Source organism: Haemaphysalis longicornis, unplaced genomic scaffold, assembly GCF_048455015.1.
Source record: "Haemaphysalis longicornis isolate Haplotype H1 unplaced genomic scaffold, Haemaphysalis longicornis Haplotype H1 scaffold_20, whole genome shotgun sequence".
In the NCBI taxonomy this organism is placed as follows: Eukaryota; Metazoa; Arthropoda; class Arachnida; order Ixodida; family Ixodidae; genus Haemaphysalis; species Haemaphysalis longicornis.
The window spans coordinates 5,051,080-5,075,445 of record NW_027526296.1 but is presented as its reverse complement, the minus strand read 5'-3'; the positions used below and the strand labels follow the sequence as shown (position 1 = coordinate 5,075,445).

The following is a 24,366-nucleotide window of genomic DNA, read 5'->3' as shown; positions in this document are numbered from 1 at the left end:
GCAAGCAGCCTCACGTACGCACGCTATTTTGCTGCTAATAGAGAGTTTTAGTACAGCGTTTGTGCCTTTGCATACGCTAAACGCTAAATTTTTGCGTCCCGCTACGTAAACATCGCGAGGGGAGTTTTAGTAGAACGTCTCATCAGTTTTGCGTTGCGACATGCTAATGCATACGGCGCCATCTTTTAAATGTTTTCCGAAATGACTCGGCGGCTGTTCTGCTAGCGGAGTGCCGGAGTGCCTGAACATTTTACGACTATCAGAACACGGATGCGCTCGAGTGCGGCGTTGGTTTGCTCTGCGCCTTCCCGTTCATCGCCACTGATAAAGCAATCCGAACCGGCGCGTTTTGTGCACGGGTTCTGTGTCGGTTTAAAATGTCTTTTTTTCACATGCCGCCGGTAGTAGGAATTACAACCGCCGCAAAATAAGACCCGGAACCAGCGGGCCCACATCTGAGACCGCGCTTTTTGGATAAACAGTGCGCGGTGCACCAAAGGGAACGAGCGCACGATTCTCCCTGCGCTGCTGCGAGTTCGCCGCGAAAGGGCAAGGCCAGGCCGCACCAGGTCTTTCGTTCGCTTTTCCAGCCTTTAGAGGAGTGTCCATGGTGTCAACAAAGTTGAAAAAGCCGAAAGAGCTGGCCCGTAGCAGACGGCAGTCTGTGGGAGCGCAATAGCGGAAGTACGTCACCGCTGAGGAGCGAAGCATCATGGGAGGGGAGGCCAACAGAGAAGAAACAGTTGAAAGGAGGAGGAAATACGGCGCGACGATAATGCGCGGTTTTCGATTTACGATTTCTCAGCTAATACTCATCGCTTTAACAAAATTCTTGCAGGAGGAGATTGCTAATACATTGCTTTATTTGGTTAGATGTACATCCATGCATCGGCGGAAGGCATTTCAGGACCCCTTTAAGCGCGAAAATTTTCAGACAAAGGACGTGCTTACTAGTTCGGTCCCGTGGCTTTCGAACTTATCGCTAAATGCGTGTCTGCCACGCACGACATCGTGTACGCTGGTGGCAATGCATATTCTTCAGCATCGGTTGCGAACAAGTGTCCCCTTGTCTCATCTATCCTGTCAAGGTACTGCAGGAGTGTTCGTAGCTGGACTAGCTGGTTCATTGCTCGGATTGAACAGCGCTAAGACGGGACAAAGTGAAGCGAAACAACCACTGTTTATTTTGCAAGTAAATATTATTTATAGGGGAACAAAGCGAGCATGGTTATCTGTGTGCGCATTGCAGCACGCGGAGAAACACATCAAATAGACTGTGATAGTGCGTATCTAACGAGTTGCAGCGCCTTGCATGTGAAATGTGAACCTCTCCTATCTCGCCAAATATGCGAATTCTCTGCTTAGCGGGGCCGAGAGTGCATGCCGCTCAGGAGCTTATTGGCTATGCTGTGCAGCAGCTGATCTGGATACCCAGCGGAGCGGAGACGCTGGATTTAGACGGCAATAGCAATCCCTCTTCACGTCCTGCGAGCACTCAGTGCAGTCCAGTTTTGGGGGTCAAATCTAGCATCTCCACTCTGCTGGGTTACCAGATCAGCTGCTGCACAGCAAGCCAATAAGCTCCTCGCCGATATGCACTACAGTCAAGCACCCGTATAACAGCGTGTGGGACTGCGATACTTGTTCATTACACATATCACTTCACTTTATACGTCACGCACTTTATTGACCCAATAAAGCAGATAAGCATACCGAGAGAAACAATCGTCAGAATTAAACTGCAGTAGGCGAAAAAAGTCAACAATTTTCTTGTGCGGAGTACTACTGAATACGAACCCACCACCGACCTGCTGCTGTTGAAGTGTACGGTGTGCTGCGGCGCGTGTTCAGGGAGTGATGAGATCTACATCTGCAGCACATCAAACGCCGCTACCGCTTCACGGTTGTCATAACGCTTCGCTCCTCTGCAAGCTATTCGTCACTGCTCGCCTGATCGTTTGTGGCGTCCCTTTTCTCCATGATGGCCTCCGCGATGTGGTCAGTTGTCAAGTCAGAGAAAACCAGGGCCTGATCTTCCACCAAGACGTTTTTGTCAGCCGTCACAACCGATGCTACGATGCAACACGCACTGTACGTGTTTATTGATTCCTACAGCTACCGGGCTGAACGGGATGACTCACTGGATGCAGATGACTATCAGCCGCACACATTGTAACATGCGGTATTCGTTATCAAACCACAATTCAGCAATTGGGAATGCATTAATTTTTTTGTTAAACAGGCAAATTTGCTGTAGTGGTCTTCGCAATACATAAGAATCTGGCCAGGCCATGTGGCATGCTTCATTGTACAGGCTATTTCGTAGTAGAAACGTTCATTGTAGTGGTGTTTGACTGTATACGGCTCCAAAGAAAATCCCGCCAGAAGGGCACAAGGGGAGAAGTCATCCCGTGCGTCTGCTTTTCTCATCGACCAACCAGCTGAGGGTGCTGTGCAGAAGAGTTTACCTAGAGAAAGTGCACGAGAGCTGTACTAGGAATCCGGCAACACCCTCTGTCAAATGCGACGAGAAAGTCATATACGAAGTTCCACTACCCTACAAAGAATCATACATTGGTCAGACGGGGCGATGCATCAGCGACCGGCAGCATGCTTGCCCAGCATCTGAAAAGTTGCAATCTGAGGCCTGCTGTGTCTCGAAAAGGCACAGAGGCCAGCGCGCACGTGAGATATGCATGAGCACGCTGTCCGTGGCCCCGGTGGGCAGAGAAATCGCATATTTGGCGAGATAGGAGAGGTTCACGTTTCACCTGCAAGACACTGCCACTCATGTTAGATGTGCACTATCACAGCCTACTATTTGATCTGTTTCTTCGTGTGCCGCAATGAGCACACAGATAACCATGCTTGCTTTGTTCCCCTATAGACCAGAATTTTACCGAGTCTGCCATTTTGCGGCACCCGGTGCGCCATTTGGCGGGCATTTCTTGGGGACTGCGTCGCGAGCAGACGACGTCGCAGTCACACGCTGTTGTTCCGTGCCATGCGTGGATATTAGACGTCCCAACGGCATCAAAATTTGGTAAGTGCCATTTATTCGGTATGTCAGCAGCGTAAACTTTATTAGTTCTTCAAGGAGAACGTTCAAAGCATCCGAGAGCTGTCAGGTTTGCCCATAAATTCCGTTCTCAACCCGCTAAGGCGGCGTACCCTACGCACGCTTTGTCCTCATGGGGGCTACCTATGAGGCTACGTTTCGCCGCACCAGCAAAACGCCCGACCTTTTATTACCAACTGATGTTTGTTTTCTTAATTCTATTGTTATAGTTTGTCAATAAAATGACCAGAGAATGCCTCCAGAGCACAGAAATGTGCGATAAGAATTGAGCATGCGGATGAATAAACAGCGCTTCCAAAATCAGCGTACGACCGTACTTGCCCTCGCAAATTTGCTGGCACTTTGTGCTTACACTGATTGTTGTTGCAGCCAACAACAGCGTAATGACGCCCGGGCGAGTAGACTCTTTACATCGAAAGTAAAGGCAATGACGGCAACCTGCCCAGAATTAAGAAAACAAACATCAGTTGGTGATAAAAGGTTGGGCGTCCTGCTGGTGCGGCGAAGCGTAGCCTTACAGGCAACCCCCGTGAGGACAAAGCGTGCGTAGGGTGGCACACCACCTTAGCGGGTTGACAACGGAATTTATGGGCGTACCTGACTGCTCTCGGACGCTTTGAACGCTCTCCTTGAAGCAGTTAAACTTCGCGCTGCTGACATACCGAATAAATGGCACTTACCGATTTTTGATGCCACTGGGACGTCTGATATCCACGCACGGCACGGAGCAACAGCGCATGACTGCGGCGTCGTCTGCTCGCGACGCAGTCCCCAAGAAATGCCCGCCAGATGGCGCACCAGTCGTTAAAAAATGGCGGCGCCCAGTGCACAGTGGAAATTCTTGTCTATAAATAATATTTCCTTCCAAAATAAGCAGTGGTTAGTCAGCTCCTGTGGTTGTTTCACTTCACTTTGTCCCACCTTAGCGCTGTTCAATCCATGGTGAGGTACCGCCTCCGACAACTATCTGTACAGAGGCTATAAGTTAAAATCCAAATTTATCCGGGCTTTTTTTTTTCTTTTCTTTTTGCACAGGCTAAGACTAGCCTTAAATGCGCAATTTCTTATATTTCTAAGCAATATTTTTCTTAGCTGGAGACAGAGCATGCCGCTGTTCACCATTAAGTGCTATCATTAAGCATTTTGTTTATCAGTGTTGAAAGGCTCAACACGGTCTTTCAACACTGCGTCAGTGCATGGTTGAGAGAGAGGGAGAGCTAAAGCTGTGTTACACTATTTACATCCTAATCGTGGCAGTTTTGAATTATTGGGCAGTGGTGGTGGAGTCTGGCTAAGATATGCATGCGCATTACTGACGAGTGCCAAGTGCATGTGTAAATGCATTCTTTTGCGCCCAACTTCTGAATGTTGTACACTCTGTGCTGCATGTTGGAACTAACAATGTAGAGTGTGCAACGATGCTCGTTGCCATGTTCTAAACATTCATATCTAATTTAAGCATCAACCAGAGTGTCATAGTTGTGCTGTCTGCCATCTTGCCGTGCTAGATGAGCCTGCATAAAGGCAATTTGGGCATTTACTGTGTATGACCTGAAAGCTTGCAACAGTGATGCTCGGGAGACAAACCTGTCGTTGCAGTACCTGTACCCCAAAGGCCATATCTACCTGGATGGCCCTGGAGAACCATGGCCACCACTAAAGGGGATAGCGTTTACTTTACCAAGCACAGCAGTTAGGTAAGTGCATTACAACTCATGAATTGAAGTAATCTGAGTTGCCATAGTCTTGCCCATGTTCTGCAGTAGGCTGCAGAACGAACCAATGGCCCACTACCCCTTTTCTGGTACTAAAGTTGCTACTACTTTTAAAGGGCAACTGCAGTCAGTTCCGACCTCTTGAAAACACTATTTCCATATAGTCTGCAGAAAAAGAAATCAAGCCTGCAAAATACAACAGCTGAAATACGCGCGTGGATGCCGCAAGCGTTCAGCAAAAATTGGTGATTTTGAAACCAAAATCGAGGAGAGCGCAGCCATTAAAACGACGTTGCAGCCATCCAGTGAGCAGCCGGTCACCAGCTCGGGAGCAAGCCTGCGCGCAAGCTCTATGCGCGCACGGGGCAGCAAATGGGTGGAGCATTCGCAGCAGAGCTCGACCGGTTCTCCAGCTGCGTGGCTGGCCAGAGGAAGAAGCCTCGGACAGCCGGACCGTCACAGGCATGTCGTGGCTGTTTAGGCGATCCGCCGGCAGGTGCTGCGTGGTCTGCAGTGGAGCTTTTTTAAACGCATCCGACTGATTAACGAAGCATTTCACGGGGACACCACTCATGTCCCAACTGATTTGGTGGTACGTGCTACACGTTAAAAATAAATTGGGTCGGGGTGAAACTTGAGTGCAGCTGGCCTTTAATTGCCTCACATGGTGTGGTGGTATCGCATGGGTCTTGTTAAACTAGCTTTCTTCTTACCGCAACACACAGTCACAGACTATTGGGAACATTTTTTTTTTTTAACTCAGCTGCCATTGCACTAATACTCAGCGTGGTGTCTTGGGGGTTTCTTTACTGCTAATTTGTGTCAAGTGAAGACCAGAAGTGCAACCACATGAAGCAAGTGCAGTAACGGATGCAACAAAAGTAACCATGGGTGCAAGGACCGAGTAGTGTAAGCAACTGCCACCAGGCCCCTTTGCCACTGACTTGTGTCATGTCGCTCGCCCAGGAACAAGTGAAACTACAGAAGTCAGCAACAGAGAGGCCCAGCGGCAGGGTACTAGCTTGTCGCTTGCACTACTTGGTCAGTGCTCCAATAGAGTTATGCTTGTGCATGCATACATTTATCTGCTTTGTTCCAATGGAATTTTGGAGGCTTTTGGGGCTCATAACGATGTCATTGAAAGTTGTTTTAAGTCGTTAGATGTGCATGACGACCTGTTGAATGAATTTAAAAATGCACTGATGATTACTGTACTCCCTAATTTGTGCACAGTGCAAACTGCAGCCTTCTCAGTCACAGCGCATATTTGCTGTGTCTCGGGAAGTGAGTGCGTGATCAGTGAACGCATGGTGGCGGGCGCTACTGTGCTGTTATCTCACAGCGCGCCATCGCCGCCGGGGACCTTGTTGTTCCAAATGGTGTTTGAACCTCCCGCGCAAACATCACGTGGTTCAGATGGCCTACACACGGAGTAGTAGCGTCTGCCGAAAGTGTGCAGGGGAGGCAGTGAGAGAGATGGTGCCATAGCAGTGCGTGCTGCCCTTTCCCTCACAATTTCACCAGGCACTCCGATGAGCGTCTTGTGCTGGCTCAGCATACTGCCCCCCCCCCCCCCCCCCGCAAATAAGCAAAAATGTCATGCTCCACACAGACAAAACAAAAAATTTCAGATATACATTTGTACACATACTAGTAGTGCAAAACTCCTGCAAATATGAAATGCCTAACTAAGATTTCTTGACCTACAAAAAATAAAATTATCCCTTGCGGGGTTTCATGCCTCTGGAGAAAGCAGTTCTTCGAACTTGTTAAACATAAGTTGTCCGCACATGCATCGCAGAAAACATGGTTTTGTGGGCCACTCTTTGTTAATAGTGCAATTTAGTTTCCATGCTATTGCATTTTCTGGGGCTTGTATTGAACAAGGGTACCGGGATACACACTTTCACTTTCCATACAAAAATACGATGAATAAGAATTGTCCTCGGGGTCAGCTCTCCTAATGTCATCCAAACATTCACATGTAGGCTTGTCAGAATCACTAGAAAGGTGGCGTTTCCATGGCATGGTCACATGTGATGCCGCCGCTATAGCTTATCTTCAGGGTGCCCGTCACATAACTCCAGTGACGCTTTATAAAAAATAGGCACTTCGCGAAAAGCAAAATGTCTCTAATACTCAGTAGATGGAGCCAGCTCTTAGTGCGTGCTTGGAAAGTGCCAGATTCAAATGGAAAATTTAAATTTTTAACTTGAAAGCATTGATAAACTACCATTGATTTGAATAGGCGCGGGCAGGAAAGTGGTACTATTGGTGTGTGCACTGTACCACTAATCAGGCTTCAATTGTTTAAACTCAGGTTAATTTGAACAAAGTTTCATTTTTGGTGCTCTTTGCTCTAGTTGGCCGTGTGTCATCAAAAACCCATATAATAATTTCTAATGAAATTTTTCGTCTCCTGAAAATTTGAATTAACGAGGTTTGTCTGTATTGTTTTGTGTCAAGCTTTGTGATTCTTTTTTTTTTTTCGGTTGGGTGTGTGTATGCGTGTGTGTGGAGGTGGTGTTTTTTTTTTTTTTGTAGTGTTGTACAGTTGAGCCCACTTGTTTCAGATGTGGCAAACTGGCACGATGGTAAGCCTTGATAGAAACATAAGGTTAGGCTTCTTCTAAAGATGTAAACTCGTTACCCTCCACCGCAGAATGGAGCAGGCCCGAGCACTGACTTACCGGGCCACGTCCACAGCAGAGGCAAAAAACCAACCATTGCTTACCTACAGGGAAATAACCACTTATTACAGGCACGACAGGAGGACGCTACCAGCACCCCACGCAGCACTCACGAAGGCACAGCAAACTATATACCGGCAAATCCAGACAGAGTCCTTTCCGCACCCCCGTCTACTCAACCGCATGTTCCCAAACCAATTCGAAGAAGCTTGCCCACTGTAAAAAACTAGGCACTCTCCAGCACATGATAGGAGAGTGTAGGTTTAGCCCGAAGCACCCGCCCCCCTTACCCGAATCTCGCCCCACCAACCCCACTCTACCCTTTAACGAGAGATGGAGGATCTTGCTGACCAGCCCCGCCCTGGAGGATCAGCTACTACTGGTCACCAGGGGCCAGGCGGCGAGAGCAGCATATGGATTCCCGTGAACAGGGAACCACCTCCGTCCAGTGTGGAGTTCGCAACGAACGACTCTTAAATAAAGTTTCTTCTCTCTCCTAAATATGTATGTCATTGTTTATCCAGTTATTACATAAATATGATGGCTAAGGCTATACTCAATGAATAACTAAAGTTACACCACTTTTGCTCAAGTAATAGACTTGGAAAATTTTCCTTTTATGGTATAAAGTGCATGCTGGCTGGCAGACCATCCAAGGCACATGACAAATTAAGCAGCAATACTCTTTGTGCAGACACTTAAGAGATTTTGTTGGACCGAAGTGGGGAAGGAAGGAGCATGAATCAGATAACTTTTAGTCATTGTCCGGCTTTTGCTGGGTAGCAAAATCTGCTCAGTGAAGCCTATAGGATGTTCACTGACCAGTGAAGTGTCGCAGTTCTTGTGTGAATGGCAGCCGTAGGGCAACTTTCTATGATATTCACCTCGTGCAGTAATCTGGGCCATTTGAAAAATCAGGTGGTTGCTATACAAGCAACACTAGCCACCAACTGCAGCAGTGCTCCAGCCTTGCTTTATTGCAGGAATCGAATGCACACCGAATTCTCATAATAATGCATTCCTTGCGTGCCTGTAATGGCCTTCACTCTATTCAAAATTGTCCACCTGGCAGCCACAAGTGGGTTCGCTGCAGTGTTAACCTCTGCGCTCACGTGGACCAAGAAAGGCTACTCCATAGTATTATTGCCCGTACGCACCTCGGTTTTTTTGTGCATGACATTCTTTGTAAATTGCGTGGCAGATAATTGCAGGTAAGTTTTATCTCATGCCAGTAATTGCTACATTTCTTCTATGTACTGCCATGTTTCTTCTAATCTCCATGCAGGTTCAAGCAGCTGTGGCCGTCTGCAAGCGTAGCGCTGCCAAGCACCAAGGCTTCTTTTTGGTCTACAGTAGGAGTACATGTGTGATACCCAGAAATGTATGACATCTGCGTGATGTACACTTGTTGCATTAATAAAATTGGGAGCACTGTTCCACTGTTCACTTTTTTGTCAGGTTACACACAAGCTGAGAACATGCATGTTTTGATATGAAGACTTTTTCATTGTTCAAGCATTTTTCTCATTGCAAAAAGTTTCCTATCTGAATATGACAGCCATGGACAGCCAACACTGGTGGACAACATAAGAAGACACGGGTAGCCAACGCCACTGCTAAACAGGGCAGACGTGACCACTTAAATGGTTAGAGTGCTAAGCGCAGTTGGCACGGTGTACAAAAGGCGTGAGAGCAGTGCCTTCTTTGGACATCCAAAGCCAGAGCAAGACTCGTGCATCAGGCAGCAGGGCCTCAAGAGTGCATGCCTAGGCAGATAGGAGAGGACCCTCACGCATGCAGTTGTGCCTGCTGACCCACCACTGAGTGGAGTATTTTTCGTGCCCATACCAAAGCCACACATCCACGCTCAACGAGGAGAAAGCAGTGTCATTGAGTTTCGATAAATAGAAGTTTATTGTATTTTGCGACTCATCTTGTGAATGAAATAAGTGCCAAAAGCAACAGAGTGCGTCTCAAAGTGACCTTTCGTAGCACTGAGACCTATCGCACTAGAAAAAGTGCACCATTGAAATAACGGCAGAGATAATTTATGATAAAAGCACAGGGTGCGTGCTTTACCGCTTCGGAATAAATTTAGCTTTGTCATTGTCAAGTGTTTCTCAATTTTATAGAAATTTAAATTTTACAGCAGTTTTGGCAATTCCTATTGACTTCCAAAAATGTTGAAGCTGTACAATAAGGAGCCCTGGTCAAGAGTACAAGGTGATGTAATGGCTAATAAAATTACTAATTTTAGCCAATAAGCCACAATAAACAAATTTTAGTTAGCCAGTAACTTCAAAACTGTTTGACATGATCGTCAAACAGTTTGACATGATCGTCAAATGTGGTCGTCCTTCAATCAGGTCAAGGTTTGGTCACGTACGACTAACCAAACTAGTTAGTCATTTACAGCAAATAAACAACGTCAATCAAGCAGAGAATCTCAATTGACCCATACTTTCTAGCAATAACTTCATTTTGTCTGTATGCGGCTAGGGTTCCGTGTATTTTTGTTCTCTGTCAACAAAAACGCATGTGCCCTTCGTTCCCCCGCGCTCCATTTGCATTCGTGACTACTTTCCTCCAACTCCCCGCGGTGGCGGGAATCGTCCGCACTGGGGCGCAGTAATGAAGCGAAATTAGCTGTCATCTTGCATAGCTCGCCGCCACATGAGGTCCGTTTCTCCTGCGCGACCTTCGTTGGTGTATGCCTCCTGCAGCCAAAAATTGTGTCATGTCGTCCACCTTCACAGAGTGCGCGATGGCACAAATTTCTTAATTTTTTGTTGGCGGAGAATAGAAGAAACTTGAAGTGAATTTCGCCGGAGTGCATATATTTTTGAGGCCAGCATTCGCTGCGTGCCGCAGAGCGGTTTTTTAAATTTTCTTTGTACCACCCACCGTTTTTTTATTTTCGCAATAAACTTTTTGCCTCCCTCCTCCTATTGATGGTCGCCAAAGCGCAGCCGGCCGTATAAAGGCCAGACCATTTTATGCATAATAATAATAAAATACTTCCGCGTAGGGAATATAGAGCCAAGTAGCCTCCCAAGCGCGGATTTATTCATCGTATACAGAAATGCTGTAATCAACACTTATTATAATGTTACAATGAGAATTTAATGGGTGCGACGCGCGCCCACACTGCCTGGAAAAAAAAACTTTTTCGTAAGGTATCGGAAGAATCCGACTGATTGAAAATCCGCAACTATGCATGGGCGCCTTAATAAGTGAAAAAATGCACAATTCAAGGAGCTAGCTCTCAATATTCTACAGGATTTCAGGCAAATGAATGACGCTCGTTGTTTTAAAGTGAAGACTTCGATTCTTTTTTTTTCTTTTTCGAGGGCTCTCGAAAGCATGATGTACAGCATGAGTATAATTTCCCAGCGAACGCGCCATAATACCGAATAACAACATTTGCAGAGGATCTCTAAGCGCGCATTCGTATGAGAGGAGTGCAAGAAAAGTTTCTTTTCGGTATACATCCGTGGACGGGTCTTCTGCCTACCCTCGTCGGACTCAATGCAGATACTTGTTGCATAATCCGTACTGCTTGAATCCAGATGTTAGGAACACTGGCTGCAACACTCTCTTCATTTAAGTTGGACGCCAATCGAGGCGAATTCGGGCGAGATCTCTGATGCACGCGCTATGGAACGCGTCGCATCCAATGGGACTTGAGCGCGTGGCAAGGGTTACGCGTTTTGCAGACGCATTTTCCGCACGCCAACCTGGCGCCAGCCTGATGCGTGTTTTCGCCGACCTAGCCGAGATAGGCTTGCGCGCTAAAATATCCACGAATTACAAGATTTTTTCCTTCATTATAGTGAAACAGCTTATGAACATTACATTTTTGTTAAAACGTCACGGCGAGCTTATGTTAACTGTAAACATTCAGTTTTAAGCTAGCAGAAAGAACGGTAACCTATAACCTTTCTGCAATTTTTGTTTTAACGCGAAAGCATTTCTTGTCTACGCCGGCATAAGCGCGCATCCGAGTGGTGGTATGCGGTTCGGCGTCTTTTTAGACAAGCACGGCGCCGTCCGCGGTTTGAAGTCTCAGCGAAAGTGGGCAGTGGCGAGAGGGATGGACAAAGAGAAGGGAAGCGAATTCAGTTCGTCAACACAGTCCGACACACAACCGGAATTGCATTGCACGCACTCACTGCACCACCATCAATCAAATGCTCACCCGTAAATATTTTTAAAGCGGAGCTTTGCACTTCTACTCCCCAAGGGTTCTGCCGCGACCGCCGGTGTCAACAGAAAACTCCCGCGAACAAATAAATAAAATTAGTGGCACCGCCAGGATTGAACCTGCAGGAACAAATAGCGAAACGGAACGAGAGCCCGTCGTCTTACCGATTCAGCCACGAACCCACGCGGAGACGGGGAGACAGACGGTGCACTCACCAAGCACATGTGCAGATCTACCCCTTGCGTTCTCTTTGAATGCCACGTACGTGATAGGGTCACGCGAACTCTTGCGCCGCTGTGCGCTCCGCCGACGGCACGTGTAGCCACCGTGTGCGTGCCTTGCGCATGCGCTAGGAATTACCAAAACGCCAACGAATGGCATCTCACGTCTCCGTCTTTGCCAGAGATCTAATCGCCTCCGTCGGCGGCGGCAGAGACAGAGGAGAAATGCGATCGTCTAACACCGTGTTTGAGCTGCCTTTCATTTTATAAAAAAAAAGTTTCCACTCACGTGCTTCACCAATTACAACTCGACCAAACACCATTCATGGATCATGCATTCATTCGACCTTAGCAAAGAATATCTCTATGAAGTAATAAGGGGAGCGGTTAATTAAGTGCATTTCACTTGTCTCTGGTTTCACGTGCTCTTTGGAGAGCCACGTGTATAAATTAAGTGACGTCGCATGGGTAATCGTTATAGGTGTCGTTTACAGCTTCGCTTTCCAACCACCTTCACAGGGTGGATTGGCGCGCATTTTTTAGTTGTGCACCCTGGCTCACGAGAGCGTGCAGAAAGCGCAAGAACAGGTTTCCGAAAAAAGTGCTATACTTTTATACCACTTCCTACAAGCTTAATAAACCCTCAGTGCAGGCGTTGTCGTTAATTAAAAAAATAAACCGGCGATATTCGTTTTATAATACGAACATTTGTCAAACTTCGTAAGGAAAAGCGCGCGTTAGGAAACATAGCTCACTTTCTTGTGCTGTCCCGGTGATCCTGCCATCTCAAAAGGTCGCTGGTAATTAATTCTTCCTTGCGGGACTAGAAGAGAAATTTCTAAAATAGGACTAGAAGAGAAATTTCTAAAATACGGCACTCATAAAAACCCGATTTCTCCACTAGCGGTTTCCCAGCTTTAATGTAGCCGACTCTCTTTATTTGATATGTAACTTAATTATATCTGCTAACTTATTTCAGTTAAATCATGAGGTCCGACTTAGAGTATACAAAGCCATGTATTTTTTTGTCAGTCCTATTTTCCGCTTACTAAACTAAATTTTAGCGGTCTCCGTAAGCCTGGGTTGAAGTAACGATGGAGAGTCTGTCAACTATCGTTAATTGAACCTCGTTTAGTCTGATATTATCAGTTGCTTCGATCAAGTCTAGGAGTCCCATTAGTGTATAAAGCTACGCGTTTTACTCGGGTCAATTCAATAATCCCTTACTGCGATCAAGATTTGGTTGTCCTACCAAGACCGAATCGACGCGGTATAAACCCCAATTTTTACCCCCGTGAATTCGCAAAATTTTGAAACTGGAAACAACTGCTAGTAATAATATACTATAGGTAGATAAGCGCCAAGAATATACGTACAGCGTTAGCTTCTTTTTTTTATATATAACGAACAATGTTTGTAAGAAAACTGCGGAAGTTAAATGCAGGCTGCAGCGTACGTGCGCGTGCGCGTTCAGTTTCTCGCCGTCACCAGAAAACGCAGTAATAATCAATATTGGTGTGAATAAGCAACATTTACGCCTTTTGGCACCATTGGGGTAAATAACTAAGATATATTAGCATCCCCTCCCCTTTTCGCATTTTTAGGTCTACAGTCAAACCCGTTTATAGCGAATTGCAATATGCACCGCGATTAGTTCGATATATCCAATAGTTCGATATAGCCGAACCCGCCTATAACGAACTTATTGTTACGAGTTCGCAATCCGCGGGAGCGCCCCACCTCCTCCCAAACTCAACCATCCCCGCATGCAGAAACGAACACAGTAAAGTAGCCGTTGCCATACCCAAAATAATCCATTTATTGCAAGTAATAAAGCTACTTTCCGCCTGAACTGCCTACTTTACAAAGAAAAAAGCGGTGATTTTTATTTTGACTTTCGTTTTGGCGGCTTCAACTAGCATAGCATTCTCTACACGAAACATTACTTGCACCAGTTCGAGACCGCGTCCTCCAAAATCTAAGAAGCATTGGCAGAGCACATTGACTGCCGAAAGCGCTTCATAATAAGCGTCGGACGGCTTTCACTCGCGACATCATCGGGAATGTGAGGGAGCTCTTCCCACAGTTCACCGATGCTGCTGTCTTGGTCCGGACTCGCTGACGGCGCGGGTTCCGTCGTGAGTCCCGCGCGCCAGAAACAGTTACGGAAAGGGTCGGGCGTCATGTAGCTCCGTGCGAGGCGCAAATGTCTAAGTCGCAACTCTTGCTCCGTGGTCGCGGCCAATCCACATCTCAATCGCCGCTCCGAGACCACGCATTTCTACGGCCAATCTAGGCGCGCAGAGTTCGATATATCGGATGTGAACTTCGTTATAAGGAATATGTTTGCCATGTATTTCCGTAACTGAATTATTTTTGTTCGATATATACCATAATTCGCTCTATCCGGGTTCGTTATAGCCGGGTTTGACTGTACATCCCTCTTTATCGCCAATTACTGCTGAGTTGACATGGTTAGGCGATCACTTACAAGATAGGTTATCCGTTACTTTGCTAACTACTGATCTCAGGCGTTATGTTTGTAAGTATACTTTATATGCCCTCAAACTATCTTTATAAAGATAGTTCACGTGCACCAATCCAGATTGGCGCTCGATGCCTTGGTTGACAACGCTCATCTGGCGTCCAGCAGACTTCTGCACGCACGTCACGAAATTACGATAGCTGAGTGGTAGAAAGGCCGGCTCACCTTGATCGCCTAAATTTACAAGAAAAAAGAGGATCGGTTTTATGACGCTTCCAAAGAGACTTTGAATGAAGTTTTTCTGCATATAAAACGTGTGCTAGTACTTTATTCTGTTGATATTTATGAAAACATAAACATAATTGCGCCAATTATCGTACACCTGCACGTTGTTTTCGCGAGTATGTTGCGTACAGCCATCCTAGATGGCTAGGCGCGACGTGTTGGCTTTGAAACTACAAGTGCAAAGTGGTCGTGGCTACTTAGACCTCCCCCCGCCATTGATCAGCGGTTGTGTCTATATATCATCAACCAGATCCAGATAACAGTATATAAAAATCACAAAGCTACGACACTAAGGAACACACTGCGTTCACACGAATTCCAGCACAGTTTTGAACGCGCCGCGCAAACTATACTGCTCGCGCTGCCCTTTGTGGCCAACATGAGAACTGCACCAACCAAACTGTTCCAAACTGCCTCACAAATCAATTTTTTCCACAAAATGAGCTCAATTAATTCTGCGTATAACAATTTTAACCTATTGTGAAGCAAGAAAGTGTAAATATAGTCTTCACCTGCTGCAGTCGTTAAAACCGGAAGTTAAGATACAAACTTGCTCAATTTTAACAAATATTGTCGTTGTGCTTGCTTTTTAAAGCTTAATAGTTATCGCTTTATATATTATAGCACTACAATAAGGAGTTAATGGCTTGTAAGCAAAATGTTTAACCGGAAATGACGCATGGGTGGATATAACGCTTTCGGCCGAAAAGCGTTATTTTCACCCGGTGGGAATAATGGCGGCCCTTACAGAAATGGCGTTTCCGGCTGCGCTGGGTGTGACGTCAGGGCCTCTCCTAAGCTTTTCTTTCCGCATGCGGCTAAAAGGAGGAAATTATTCCACGTTTTGATTGGCTCCTGAAACCACTGTCAGTTGGGGACAAAAGTTAGGGACATTTAGGGAATTTGTTGTTGCAGCGAGCAGGCTTGATGTGGCCTCGCGCGTAGCCTCCTAGGGAATTCCCTGTAAGAAGCTGAGTGCCAGCGCATCGCTTCCTCTAAAAAGAGGAGGCGATGGCCGGTGTCAAGCAGCAGACGACGCAAGAAACGGCTGGAACTGACGCTTCCTTTTGTAATTACTTCAAGTTTTACGGGTGTCTGGCTGAAGGATTTTTTTTTAATGCGGAGCGTGCCTGCCTGACCGTGTCCATGGTGTCGCCCCGAGTTTGTCCTGCGCTGGTTCCTTTATTCTCATAAACTATCAACATTTCTTTCTCCTCTTACTGCTGCCCCGCACCAACCAATCATCAGTCTTGGAGGACGTCTTCTTCATTATTTCTCCGACACTTAATTACCTCTGCGTTTAAGTTTCTGCTTCTTTCAAGAACGATGAGAAAACCAAAGCGAAATTCCGTTCACGGTTGTGAGATTTCCTACAAACGCGCGTGTACCCGGGAGAACAGTTATCGCAATAGCAGTTTTACGTGTGCAGTGCGCCACTTTTAAACTAAAAAGAAACGTAGGATGAGATATTGCCCCTTCAAGTCAGTTTCCAGATGTGGTCATTCCAAAATGCACATTTATTGGCGATATAGATGGTAGCGTAGCTTATTTAGTAGCTCTAGTCTAAACAAATTTGTGTTATTGCAGGATGCTTGATTGCTATGACACTAGCCCTTTTAGTAACCGATGTAAAGCAAGCATTAGATTGCTTCCAACTTACTGGCTTCAAGAACAGATGTGAAGGCCAGAATTAAAACATGCAAAATATTTAGAACCTGCTGTTGTAAATGAACCTGCAGTGTAGCATCTCAATATTTAATAATGTCTTCTTGTGAAGACCTTTACTATGTTCCTCGGACAAATGACTTATAATTTTACAGCTTGAGAGGTACAACTTGAAATGGTTGTGAATGTTGGCTACCTGGCAGTTCGTTTAAACTGCAGCATAAATACCAGATAAGTGACCAGGGGACGATGACGCGGAAGTGCTTGTGTATTGTCCTCCATATTATTTAGACGTTCCTGCACTATGTAAAAGGAATATACCAAATGAAAGAGACAGTTTTTAGCTTTATTTATTCCCAGTTTCAAGGCCATAGAAGACGACAGATATCAGAGGTGCCCAGCAAAAATTTTGTAGGTGCATCCAGATGCTTGTTGAGACCTGTGTCACTGAAAAGTAAAAGAGAAATAGCATTTTGAAAACTGGTCAAGCACTGCATATATTTCCTTAGGAGCCTCCCATTCAAAATTCAAATGAACAAACAGCTTAAACACAGTACATGCGTGTGGACACTGACGATTCTGCTGTATCTTTTTTCCTTTATTTTTTCTTGTATGCACGTGGCAGAATTCTCTTATGTTATTATTCTTCATTTAATCTGCTCAGGTACCACACCCCCCATTAATGCCCGTTGGGCCATAAGGGTATCTTGAATAAATAAACATAGGACACCAAATACATGGCACTGCATCTACAAATAAACGTTCCTGTAGCAATTAAAAACTTTATAAAATAAATAATAGAATGGCACATTTCCACACATTTCCTAATACAAATAAATACATGGCCAACTCCAGCTTTCCTCAAAATTTTGTATACCAGTTTTTTTGAACCAGGCAATAAAACTGTAAACATCTTGAAAACAATTTTATTCACCCTTAAATTGCAGGCAGCTTAACTTAGGTGTCGCAGAAGCTGTCGTGCAACGATGACTTACTTGCTCGTCTCTATTTTTCTGATTTTGCCCTTCTACAAACAAGTCACATCCTACAGTTGCCATAAGGTTGGTCGACCTGTTAACATGTTACAAAAAAGAAAGCTATTGGGGCTCTTTAATTTACAGTCTCGGACTCACCGCGGGCTCCCCGAGAAGCAGTCCGGCATTCGATTTTCCCATGTATCCCTATGCACTACCGCAGTGAGTCCAAGAGTGTAAATCGAAGAGCCCCATTGTATTGTGCTTATTTCTAACACTACTTTAAAGTTCTTACTCTCACTCCTGTGACACCTAAGGCTGATTCAGCTGGAGAGCACCCCTATGCGGGCAGCAAGTTCTATAGTGGTCCGAAGTGGCAAAGATTCGGCAAAACAAAACCTTTTTCTGATGTAAGGATGATGCTCTGCCATCTGAGTGCAAGGGTGGAGATTGCTTCACTTTTGCACTTTAAATGCATTAATCACGACTAAGTTCAGTTAGGTGTCCTCGAAATTTCAGAGAAGTGCCCAGCGAAAACTGTTTTGAAGAACTCAGAAATACTGATGGCCAGAAATGGGCGGCTGGGCGGCCAGAATGTTACGGTCTCTCTTCACTCCAAACTAAAAACAAGTCAGCTTAAAACAAGTAAAAAATACCTTAAAGGAGTAGCACCGCTATTAAACGTTCATAGCATGATTAGGCTCTACTTAAAGGAGTACTTGAAATATCAAAGCTGAGATAACTATGCAAAAAGTTTCCTTTGTAGCTGCAGATTTTAGTAGCAACCATTCAGTATAACATATTTTAAATCAATTTTAATATTTGCATGCACAAGAAAGCTCCGAATGAATACCCTTTCGACACTGGCATAAGCAAGATACGTGGAGTGCCTCGCCATGCAGTTCGCCCCAAACTGCCGACATTAGGGCTCCAGTGACTTAGCCAACACACTGGCTGCTGATGGTGCACGCTGCACTGCCTTGTGAATCATGTCACAGTTTTGGGACTGATATCGTGCGGCCTAGACGCGTGCGGCCATGGCTAGCTTGGGCCACTCTAGGGCGCGCATCCAGTCTGACCATGATGCAATGAGAACAGCGACATCAAGAGTGCCATTCTCTCATGGCGGCCGCCTTGGTGTTCGTTTTGTCCAAGCCGAAACTGGCACGAATAAACAATTGCTCAAACTAATTATTTACCCCGAGGTTGACTATCTAATGTTCCATTCTATGATTCCTGGGCTGGTAGGCACCCATAGCAATGGGAAAAATGTAACACGAAAATTTCATACCAGTACTTTTTTATAATATTTACATAGACACATGAACTGCATGCTAATGGCCCTTTCTGCCAGTTGTTGCCCCCATCTGTCCACCATTCCTCAGCTGAGCATGAAAGACTGGTACAATAAAGTGTCAAGTTTAGATTCGACAAGTTTGCAAGCTCAGTGATTCACATTGAACTTTTTGTGATCTTTCTTGACAAGGATTTAACCTATAACCACTCCTCACTGTCATGGCTCATGTACAATGCTTAAAGCTTCATGCACATACTGTACTTGGTACAGTTTCATTTACTACAGTGAAGCTTCCAGCCTCTCCCTGATGTGTCTGTAGTCCAATCAAAATGCACTGCAGGAAAGCCAACTTTTTCTGATGATGACGATCATGGGTGAAGTGAAAAAACATTAAAACGCTTCCCGCGATCTCAACTGAACCTAGGTCCCTCATGTTATGAAGCTGACGTCTATTCCGTTGCGCCATTCCAGCACAGTCGAAGCAATTTGGATTTGCATGGACGTGGAAAATTACACAGAAAATGCACACCTCCATCTAACGACAATGGTTGTACACTACGGAAGGTCATGGATTGCCTGCATCAGTAAAGCTCAAGAGAGCACAACTGCAGTGCAGCAGACCATCCTGATAAGGAACAGGTGCTCAGTACTGGGCTGGTTAATTTGGTGTTGGACTTGATTTTGCAACGCTTCATGTCCCCCATTTTTGTCGTTTCAGCAGATGGGCAGTTGATTTTTTATTATTAAGTCTTCCCCTCAGTAACTAGGCCACAACTACATATATGGTTGTCATACTACCAGGGTGGTCTGCGAACACACGCAGTCTGCCAGCTGCTAATTTAGAGTGTACCACAAAAACAGCCACTTCTGGAGGCATTCACCTACTTTCCATGGGTACCCAGAAAGGACGTAGACCAAGGCTTGCCCTCCAGGCCCTGCACCAACATTGTAGGGGCCAGGTCCAAGCACTTTTTTTTTCCACTGGAAGCCCTCTTATGCAGATGCTGCAGGAACAGGATTAAATGCTGAGTCAAAACAACTGAAAGTTGGGTAAGCTAATAATACATCTTTGGAAAACAAAATGCGTAAAATATGGCGACGTGGAAAAAGACCACACAGGAAAACCCACTACAAGAAAAAGAACACTCGGCACATGGTACTGTGTGTTGTTTTCTGCAAAAGCAAAATAAGAAATCTCTGCTGCATTGTTAATAACAAGGATCATCCGAGGAAAGGGAAAAATGAGTGCAGTGTTAACCATGTGCAGCCTTTAGTTCGTTGTGCGATTAGCATGATTTGCAGTATTCCGTTGTCATGTAAGTCCATGTATATGGGCCAGACAGGACGCTGTCTAAGTGCCCATCTCAGAGAGCATTTGTTTACGATCACAAATTCAACGGGTGCAAATCTTCCTGCGAATTATAAAAAGTGTGGGTGTCGCCCTTTGTTTGATGAGACTGTGATGTTGCACAGGTATAATGATCAGATTGTTAGGGAACGGGTTGAGGCCTTCTTTATCGATGAACATAGTAGCAAGTGTGTCAGCAAATCGTCTATAACTCTACACGGGCAGGAGCACGCACTAATCGGCACCATATTTCTTCAATCTATTATTTCTTTCGTGAATAAATTTCGTGTTTTTCAACAAAACGGCAGTAGCAAGTAAGTGCTTGTGTGTGTCCCTCCTGCCTGTAATCGTTATTAATGCGCTTTCAAATTTTCAATGGCTTCATGGCCTGCCACATACTATTTGTCCCATACACAGCTTCTTCCATTCACCTTCAATTTACACTTTACTGACAGTTGCTCCTGGTGCCTCCTCATAAAGGGCCCGAAATGCCGCGTAACCTTCACAGCCCTTCGGTTGATCTGATTCTGCCGCAGTCATTTGGTCTATCCTTTCTCTCTCCCTCTCCCGTCTTTTTTGGCTCGCGGTTTCACGCTTTTTTTTTTCCTTTGGCCGCGATATCCTTACGTTCTCTGTACAGAAGCGACGTTTCCAATTCCTCTCCCGCAACGCAACTTAACTGCCCGAAGAGCTAGAATTCTGATGCGTGCTACTCGCGAGATTAACCCTATCAAACACATGCATACTTACGATCGAGGCACATGTACTTCAAACATCCAGGACAGCGCCTCGGGGAGTACACGCCACCGGTTCGAATAAACTTGAGCAATGTGATGGGCTCCTACACAAAAGGAACAACAACGAAACGCTTGAAACTGCGGCCGGAGTGTGTAAGGACATAGCATTGTAATTTGAATTTAGCGTGTGCTCCATACTTGGGCGAGAAACAGGGAGTGGGAAAAGAAACCACACGTACGTTGGATACACGAAGCAAGTGTTGGTTTGCGCGCCAACGTCTGGTTTGTCGTTTTCCACTGTGTCTGTTCCTCGCCCAAGTATGCAGCGCACGCTAAATTTGATTCAAGATTATACAAAAATCGTTAACATCACAATACGATCGGGAATGAGAATGACAGCTAGGAGGCCGAGCTAGGCGACCACGTAAGCAAGAATTCACGCAGCTTTAGGGTACATAGTACAATAGTATAAACACAAAAACTACAACAAACATAAACTAACGATGTTACTGACCTTGCTGGGAAAATGAGCGCATACATGCCCCCTTTTCCGCTCTTCCGTGTCTGTGACAGCAAACGCCTGAGACCGGCATGGCTGATCTACGCTGAGCTCAGGCTGCAAGTCTCTCTTGAAATGTCGCAGTAGGTATGTCGGATAGGGAGATCGCACCAATACTAGCATTCACGGTATATTCACGCATCTGCAGCTTCATTTGGTAGCATTCAACACAAACACACGCTGGGTAGTGACAGCGCAAATCGTTCACTCGGGGGACCCAGGGAAATGCTGCGCCTACTTCGGCGTTGTCCCTAGGCGCTCAAAAACAAGTCAAGTGACGTCACGATTTGATCACGTGACCCAAGGATTTCTTTCCTCCTTTTAGCCGCTTCGTTTCTTTCCTCCATGAGACGCGCGAATGTGGATGTGGATGTGGATATGGCTCTTCCCTTCGTAACGGGCGGCAACCGCGACGGGTGCCTAGCCAGTGCTTATACTTATACGTAAAAAAAAAATTAGCAATAAAAAATTGGCAATAAAAACTGAAACACACACTAAACTCAAAACACAAAGTAACAGAAACAAAAACCATAGCGTCCGCTACATTCGGCAGTGTTCATGGTGCTTGCCAACACGCCAGGGACATTCGCCACCAGTCCTCCAGGCGCCGCTTGGACGCTTGGATGGCGTTGCCCCCTGGTGCAAGCGTCGCTCCCGCTGCAGCATTCGCCATCTCCTCACGCGATGTCGCCCCGCTCGCCAGGCTGTGGTGACGGTGCAGTGAACGCACGAGTGAACTGCAGTGAATGGTGACAGTGCAGTGGACGTACATACGCATGCAGTGTACCATATGCACAAGACTGCAGGAAAACTGCTACCTTTAGCTTTCTCGCTGGTGGGGACGGTGCAATGACTTTAGGCATTCAGCCGGTTTTTTTTTTCTTTTTATATGTATTTTGTTAACTTTTTCACCTGGCTTGGACATTTCGGTGTCCGCCCGATACAAAGGGTTTCTGGCCACAACGATCATCATCATCATCATCAAGGGCGGGCCGGTGGGGCCGTCGTCTGCTTCACCATCCACGGCTCCGTGCGGGCTTTGTGTCCTGAAGCCGAGCGCCTCCTCCAGCGTAGCGGCCGACGGTGCTGGTTTAATTGCCGTGCAGACTAGGAGGATGTGCTTAACCGTCTCCTCCACCACACCGCACGCCACGCATTGCGTAGGCAGTGTACCACCCGTCCTCTTCCGCCAGACCCTGGTGCGCAGGGCTCCCAGCCGCGCCTCCGCCAGCAGGTCGCTGCCCCGAGAGTTATCGTAGCAAGTCGCCTTGCGTATCGACCTTTTCTCTCGGACGTACATTGCCAGGGTAACCTTCTTTCCCGCTCCATCACGCCACTTCGCCTCCTCCCTCTGGTTCGCCAGCTTCCTGAGGGTGTTGGGAGTCATGGCTGGCTGACCACCCTCGAGGCACGGTGCTGCGAGCCCGTAAAGCGACCTCAGCTTCCGAGTCCTCTTCGACCAGCGCGTGTGACGTTCCCTGTACACACTGTAGTCAAGGACCCATCGCACGACGCTGTCCTCCGGTAATTGGAAGGCGCGCTCCTCATAGGAGAGCTTGGCAATGGCCTCTCTGGCCTCAAACGAGGACCACCCCAGCTCTCCCTGAATGCCTTCTATGGCGACCCCCTTGTGCGCGCCCAGCGCCATTCTTCCAGCCTCTCGCTGGCGCCGTTCAAGTGCCTCCCTTGTCCCTGTAGATAGACACAAGACCGCGTTACCATACGTGAGGCCCGGTACCACGACCATCTTCCACAGACCCCTCAACACCTCGAAACGGTTGAAGGACCAGAGGGCCTGCCTGGTCATCATTCCTCGGCTCCTAGCTGCTCGCATGCGTAGGTCCTTCTCGTGGCAGTCCAGGTAACCGGGAGACGCCGTCAGGGTGACCCCTAAGTATTTGGTGCATTCTTGCACCCGGAGTTCGCCTCCTTGCAGCGTCCACACCGCCCCCCTGTCACACTCCCCCCACACAAGCACCGCACTTTTCCTCTGATTAAAACGCAGTCCCAGTGTCGCTGCCTCCTGCCCACAGATGTCCAGCAGAGCTTGCAGGCCTTCGGCCGAATCTGCGAGCACCACAATGTCGTCGGCATTGATGACCCCCGGGATTCGCCTCAGCACCGCTTCCCCTCCACGCTGGAAGGAGACGTCAAAGCCCACGCCAGAGACCTGCAGCTGCCGCTCCATGCCCGCTATGTAGAGCATGAAGAGGAGGGGTGAGAGCGGGCAGCCCTGGCGTAGCCCCTTTTCGTTGGGAATGGGGTCCGTAATGTGCCCCTCCCACTCTACCCTCACTGAGAGGTCCCCCAGCAGCCCCTTCACTAGATCCACGTCTTCCTCGTCCAGCCCCAGCCTCTTCAGCTGCTGGCCAAGGATGCCTCTGTCCACGGTATCGTAGGCCTTAGAGATGTCGAGGAACGCGGCGAGGAGCTGGCGTTTCTCCTGCAGCGCGCATTCGATGCACTGCGTCACCACAAAGAGGTTGTCCTCGATGCGCCGGCCCTTCCTAAAACCATTCTGGAGCGCCCCCAGTACTCCCTCCATCTCCGCCCAGCTCTCGAGGCGCTGTCTGATGACTTGCATGGTCACTCTGTACAGCACCTGTGTCACACAGATTGGACGGTAGTTGGCCGGGTCCCGCCTATCCCCTGCGCTTCTCCGATCCAAGTTGCCAGACTTACTTTGGTAAAGGCAGCATCGTTCTGTTTAAGTCATTCTTAATAAACTGAAGAATAATCAAAACTTCAACAAACAAAACACGTTAAATTGATGTTCTATTAAATAAAGTGCTAAAGAGCCGCCAAATAAAGAGCCGCCATGTTGCGTGCGGAGGGGGACCGGAAATTGAGGACGGCAACATCCGGCGCAGACGCCGAAAACGGACCGAAAATCTGGGATGCGCAGACACCGGCGCTCCGAGCGCGCTGCTGTGTATTTGGTGGCGCGCGCTGAACGCGCGTCGCCGCGGACAGTCTCCAAACGCGACCAAAACGTCGCATGTGGTTGCGCCTTTAAGCATACTCGCGGCGCCGCGCGCGCAAAAACGCGCGCCGCAAAACGCCCTACCGTTGGCAGATGGAGGGGGGTCGCATTTTGGCGGCAAGAT

The 24,366-nt window shown here is 47.0% G+C and overlaps 1 protein-coding gene and 2 long non-coding RNA genes across 3 annotated transcripts in view; 1 reads left to right on the top strand and 2 right to left on the bottom strand.

Moving 5' to 3' along the window:
- Positions 1–24,366, bottom strand: part of LOC144172326 (mitochondrial 2-oxoglutarate/malate carrier protein) — a 139,602-nt gene that overhangs the window by 104,387 nt on the left and 10,849 nt on the right. The gene's annotated exons all lie outside the window — the stretch shown is intronic.
- LOC144172322 (uncharacterized) lies at positions 3,853–8,920 on the top strand. Its single transcript, XR_013322996.1, has 2 exons — positions 3,853–4,776; positions 8,770–8,920. It is a non-coding gene; the product is annotated as an uncharacterized LOC144172322 (long non-coding RNA).
- Positions 16,123–22,163, bottom strand: LOC144172321 (uncharacterized). Its single transcript, XR_013322995.1, has 4 exons — positions 21,215–22,163; positions 20,714–20,804; positions 19,501–19,619; positions 16,123–16,791 (listed from the first exon to the last, which is right to left on the bottom strand). It is a non-coding gene; the product is annotated as an uncharacterized LOC144172321 (long non-coding RNA).